Source organism: Ovis canadensis, chromosome 3, assembly GCF_042477335.2.
Source record: "Ovis canadensis isolate MfBH-ARS-UI-01 breed Bighorn chromosome 3, ARS-UI_OviCan_v2, whole genome shotgun sequence".
In the NCBI taxonomy this organism is placed as follows: domain Eukaryota; kingdom Metazoa; phylum Chordata; class Mammalia; order Artiodactyla; family Bovidae; genus Ovis; species Ovis canadensis.
Window position 1 is genome coordinate 217,713,672 of NC_091247.1, and position 6,346 is coordinate 217,720,017.

At 46.0% G+C, this 6,346-nt stretch overlaps 1 long non-coding RNA gene across 1 annotated transcript; it reads left to right on the forward strand.

Annotated features, from left to right (window-relative positions):
• The first annotated feature begins 397 nt into the window (after nt 1-397).
• LOC138436034 (uncharacterized) lies at nt 398-3,954 on the forward strand. The gene is made up of 2 exons (XR_011255319.1): nt 398-594; nt 1,184-3,954. It is a non-coding gene; the product is annotated as an uncharacterized lncRNA (long non-coding RNA).
• Nucleotides 3,955-6,346: the final 2,392 nt, after the last annotated feature.

Consider the following 6,346-nt stretch of genomic DNA (forward strand, 5'->3'; position numbering starts at 1 on the left):
GGAGATTTGAACCCAAGTCTCCTGGCTTCTGGCCCAGTTCTTAGTCCTCTTTTCACATCTGTTCATCCTGGAAGGGACCCCAGAGCTCATCCTTCCAGATTCGAGCCAAAGTTTTGTAGAACATTAACCTCACGGGATGCCCCCCTGAGCAAGGGTTCTGTATAAGCCAGCAACCTGTGAGGCATGGTCAAGGTGCCCTGCAGTAGAGACCCACGTGTCCTGGTGTTTCTGAAAGGTCCTTAACCATAGAGGGCCTGTGCTCGTGTAACAATCATTAACCTCCTGAGGAAGTGTCCTTCAGAACATCTCCTGGGAAATATTAATCAAGTCCAGGGTGCTCACTTATTAACAGGGGAACTGAAGCACTCAATGAGAAAGGAACTGCCTGGGGGCAACCGGCCAGTTAGCGGCAGAGCTGGGCAGACAACCCAGGCTTCCGGACCCTCAGCTATTTTCTTCTTCCACGCCTGATTGACGGTGTTCATTAACGTGGTATAGAACCGGAGGGGACCCAGGGTGCGGGAAGACAGAGAGATTTTACCTCCGGCTGAACCCAGGTCATGAAGAGGTCCGGGGAGCATTTGCATTCAACAGGTCAGCAAATGCATATCTTCAAGGGCTGTAGGATGTCTAGTGGCTGAGATCAAAGGCAGGGCTGCCAGTTGGGTTGTAGGATTCTAGGAAGGATTTCTGAAAGACGGAAGTGTGGTGACTGGTTTTGAGAGCCCAAATCACTTTTCTTTCTTTCTCCATTTTAGTCTTTTATTGGAGTATAGCTGATGTGCTGTGTCGCATTAACTTCTGCTGTATAGCAAAGTGATTTATATATTATATATACAATCTTTTAAAATATTCTTTTCCATTATGGCTCGTCTCGAGATATTGAATATAGTTCTCTGTGCTATATAGTAGGACCTGGTTGTTTATCCATTCTATCTATAAAAACTTATATCTGCTACCCCCAACCTTTCAATCCATTCCTCCCCCAACCCCCTCCCCTTGGCAGCCACCAGTCTGTTCTGTCTGTGCTGAGTCACTTTTTTTTTTTTTTGATAGTAGCAAACATTTAAAATATATACGTAATTTATTTTTGACTGCACGGGGTTGCGGTGAGTGGGAGCTACTCTCTAGTTGTGATGTACAGACTTCTCATTGTGATGGCTTCTCTTGTTGCTGAGCACAGACCCCAGGGTGCACAGGCTTCAGGAGTTGTGGCACACGGACTAAGCTGACTCGAGGCAACTCAGTGGAATCTTCCCGCACCAGGAATCGAACTTGTGTTCCCTGCATTGGCAGGTAGATTCTCAACCAACTGGATCACAAGGGAAGTCCCCGAGTCGCTTTTAAAGGGAAAAACAGTTAAACGTCGAATGTGAAAATCTTACTTTACTCATTTAAGGAAACAATTTTGCACAGGTTTGATTCCTATCAAAGAGCAGTTGACTGCCCCCCCCCCCCCACTCCCCAAGTGCCTTTCCCTCTCATCTCCAGATGTGCTGAGTGTCTTACATGACCCACCATGGTTCACCTACCACAATCGGCCCTGACTTCCTCTGCTCCAAAGTGAAGCATCAAGGATTCAGAAGCAACAACAGTACACTTAGAAGGAGAAAAATCCATGTTTGAGTCCTGGCTTTGTGATTTGGGATCCTTCCATTTATCTTTCTGGGTCTCAGTTTTCTTGATGAAAAAAGAGAATTAAACCCAAAGGTGGGTCCACAGGCAGACAGCATCAGTATCACCTGGGCTCATTGAGAACAACAGCTCCTGGTCCTCACCCAAGAACTATTGCAAGAGATTTTCCAGGGAATTCGTGATGCAGAATCGGGCTTAGGAACACTGGACTAGATTATTTTTGAGTGCCTCCAGCAAATGAATTGCTTACACTTTGTTGTTGTTCAGTCGCTAAATCATGTCTGACTCTTTGCGACCTCATGAACTGCAGCATGCCAGGCTTCCCTGTCCTTCACTATATCCTGAAGTTTGCTCAAATTCATGTCCATTGAGTCGGTGATGCCATCCAACCATCTCATCCTCTGTCACCCTCTTCTCCTCCTGCCCTCGATCTTTCTTAGAATCAGGGTCTTTTCCAATGAGTTAAGTTTTCCTATCAGGTGGCCAAAGTATTGGAGCTTCAGCTTCAGCATCAGTCCTTCCAATGAATATTCAGGGTTGATTTCTTTTAGGATTGACTGGTTTGATCTCCTTGCTGTCCAAGGGACCCTTAAGAGTTTTCTCTGTTTATAGAATGTCAATATTCTTGTCATAAAATGGAGATATTAATATTCTTCTTCCAAGTCATACATTATATCAACATATCGAGGACTTCATGAACTGTAAAACTGCCTACAAATAATATCAGTATTTGTAGGAAACAATTTGGATGCATAAAAACTTACTTTATAGGGAAAATATAGAAAACTTGCACCCAAGTCTGTGGGAATCTTTCCTGCATGATATTTGCACAAGACCTTAAGCTGGTCCCAAGCACAACTATAAAACTGTTGAACTTTTCACTTGATCATGTATTAATCTTTCACTTTTCTGGATTACCCGCAGAGAAAGCTGTGGGAGCAATTTACACAAAGTCAACATTTCCCAAAGCGTGTCCCATGGAACACTAACGTGTTAGGGGATAAATAGCGGAGGTTTCTGGATCAACTCCATTTGGGAAACGGTGCTGACCCAGTTTTACTAAGAATTCTGGGAACTTCCCTGGTGGCCCAGTGGTTAAGAATCCACCTTGCAATGCACAGGACTCAGGTTCGATCCCTGGTTGGGGAACTAAGATCCCACAGACCTGGAGAAACTAACCCATGCACCCCAACTACTGAGCCCGAGTTAGTAACCAGAGAGTCCATGTGCCCTAACGAAAGGTAACCGCATGCCCCAACTAAGGCCCAGCGCAGATGAGTAAATCAATACATAATCATTAAAAAAAATGTATCCTGAGAGCTTTTCCCACCCTAATATGGACAGCAAATCTGCAAGAAAGGGAAAAGTGTGGTCAGCACTGCCACACATATTTGATCAGGAAGCCCCTTTATCGAGGGCCATCTCTCAGAACCAGGACAGTTTTGCATTAAGGTTCCAGCCCCCTGGGGCTCATTCTTCTGAGGTGTCCTTCCCTTTCAGATTAGGACAGCTAGGAAAGCAAGACTCAAATCAAACTGAGTTAAAACCTGGCTGTGGACCACGTGGGGAGCGTTGAACAAAGATGCCTCCCGGGGCTCCACCTGGCATCAGTGTGCAGCCAGCCCCGGAGCATCCTTGGACCTGTGGTTGGAGTCCTCCAAGGAATGAATCACTTCAGTCCTTCAGCCTTCCTTGCATTGCTTCAGACTGTCAGGGTTTCCGGGCTTCCCTGATGGCTCAGTGACTAAAGAATCCACCTGCAGTGCAGGAGACACAGGAGGTGTGGGCTTGATCCCTGGGTCAGGAAGGTCCCCTGAAGAAGGGAATGGCAACCCACTCCAGTATTCTTCCCTGGGAAATCCCATGGACAGAGGAGCCTGGAGGGCTAGAGTCCACGAGGTTGCAAAGAGTTGGGCGTGGCTGAGCGACTGACACACAGCACGTGTTAGGGCATAGACTCCCTCTTGGGAGGCTGGACGCTCCTCCGAGCATGGGAGAAGGCTTTTCAGATGTCTTCAGATGAACCTGAAACCACAGTCCTCCCCGTGTCTCGGAGGAAGCAGTCCTACAACCTCTCTGAATTTCACTATTCTCCATGTGAGTTGGTAGTACTCCTAGATGCCTCGGGCCCTTTATGGAGACATGATGGAAACCCAAGAGGCTAGAAAGACAGCAAGGATTTACTGTACAGTACATGGAACTCTAGTCAATATCTTGTAATAACCTAGAATGGGTAAGAATCTGAAGCTGTACACAGGAAACTGACACAATATTCACAGTATGGTAAATCAACTATAGTTTAGTTAAAAAAAAACAAAAGGCAGCAGACAACGCTATATTTCTGGCTTTCCAAAGCTGACTGCCAGTGAGGCTATCATGATTTTTTTTAAACACTTTTCAAACACTGTTATTTATTTGGCTGCACCAGGTGTTAGTTGCAGCATGTGAACTCTTGGGATCTAGTTCCCTGACCAAGGATAGAACCCGGGTCCCCTGCATTGGGAGCACCAGGGAAATCCCAAGGCCATTACTAATATGATCATTGATCTGGATTTAACATCCTTTTTAAAACTAGAACTTAACCTGCTAAGCGACTCAATCTCTTTCTTTCCTCCAAAGAATCTCTGTGCTACCTTCATACAGTTTGAAATAAATAATGAATCAACATTATGTGTGTATGTGTATATATGTATATATATATATATATATATATATATATATATATATATATATAATATTAAGCAAAGGATCTGTGAAAAAGTAGGTCTGCATTGGGCAAGACGGGGCAGAGACCAACACAACTGTTCTGATCACTCAGCCTGGGCACCCCCGATTTGGGGCGGGGATTATCTGGAAAATTACCTCAGCTGTCCACTTCATTTTCAGTGCTTGCTCAATGAACCACTGTTATAAATGATTTTTAGAACCTTCCAGCCTGCTGCTAAGACTGGAGGTTATGATGACAGTCCTCAGACCTGGGTGTGTGGAAAGAATTTCTTTTTTTTTTTTTAATGCATGAAGTCCACTGGGTTAAAACTAACTGGGGGAAGACCATACCTCTCTCAAAGAAAATAAGATTGGTTATGAAATCACTGTTTACCAAATACCCATCATGTGCCAGGTATCAAACTAGCTCCCTTTAGAAGTGTCATCTCATTTAATCCTCAGATCTGTTTAATTACTTTAAAAGTGGATGTGTGAAGAACTGGAGATGCTAAACAAACAGAAAAACAAAAAACACGACCTGCCTAAGGACTGCAATTGCTGGATTTGAAGACCAGTGTTTGCATTTTTTGTTGTAACCTTCATTCCTAGCTCTTTCCTTCTAAAATTTGAATCTTAAAAAAAAAAAAAATCTTTATTGAATTTGCCACAATATTGCTTCTGTTTTGCTTTTCAGTTTTTTTGGCCACAGGGCAGGTGGGATCTTAGTTCCCTGACCAAGGATGAAACCCACATTCTCTGCCTTGTGAAGGCAAAGTCTTAACCACTGGACTATCAGGGAAGTCCTTGAATCTTTTAAACTTAGAAATCTCAAGGAGGCACAAGATATACTCTCCATTTGTCTTTCATGTGGAGACAACACAAGGCATGAAAATTCTTAATTCCATTCTAACCGTGCAAGAAACAGCAGAACCCAGGCGTCCTGATGGCCACCATTCATGATTCATGGTCTGTCTGTTGCACCTTGTTTTCCTAAAACCAGAAGAGAGACACAGTCATGACGTGTTTCAGAGCAGACAGGCTTCTCTGCCTGGGAATTGTGGTGAGGTCCTGGGAGGGGCAGGAGACAGGACTCCCCATGCAGACCGGCTCCTCTCTCTACATCTGACCCTGTCCATCTGGGGACAAAACTTACACAGCCATCCTCCCCCCAAGCAAGCTGGGAATGTCCCCGTGGATTTATTCTGCAGGATCTCAGGCCTCTGAGGTTCTCCCCTGACCCTGGAAGGCCTTCTCCCTGGCCACTGGGCCAGTGCCCACCTCCTCTCCTTGCTGGGGCAGCCTCTCCCTGGGCCCCCTTGGTTTGAGGGTGTGAAGAAGATGGTGTAACAGAGAACTCCATCCAAGTGAGGTGGGATGGGCTGCAGTGGCCCTGTTCTTGGAGGATTCTTGGAGAAGAGAAAGGAGAGGGGGGAACTGTCTGCATCTGATGTGAAGAAAGCATCCTCCAACCTCTTCTCCAGGTGGGTGGTTTTGTCAGGAAAAGAGGGCTTTGTGTGCACCCGCGGGCCAGGAAGAGACACCGTGAACTGACCACGGGGCTTCCTCCGGGAAGGGGAGCAAAGAGCGGGTGCCTGGGCAAGGGACATCGGAAAAGATCTGGGGCTTAGAGACGAGGGTTTCATTGTTTAAAAGGCAACACTTTCATGAAGAAGAAGGAGGGGAGGGGAAGGGGACGAGGAGGTGGAGGGAGAAGGGAACCCTGTTTGATAGTAAGGAAGCTTAGCTTAACTGTCCTGAAGAGTTAACTCTCCTAAGCTGGACTTTACAAAAGAGACAGGAAAAAAAAGGAGAATTCACCACTGCAGACCCAGCACGAGGCCTGGCCTCGATGGTGGCCCAGCACCCCTTTAGAAAGGGTCTCTGACCTGATGGAATGGAAATGATACCCCCTCCCAAAGGCTGAGCCCCAGTGTCCTACCCTGTGAAAGGGGCTGAGGATAACTTCCTGGTCTAAAGTCAGGAGGAGAGCATCCTGCCCACGGAG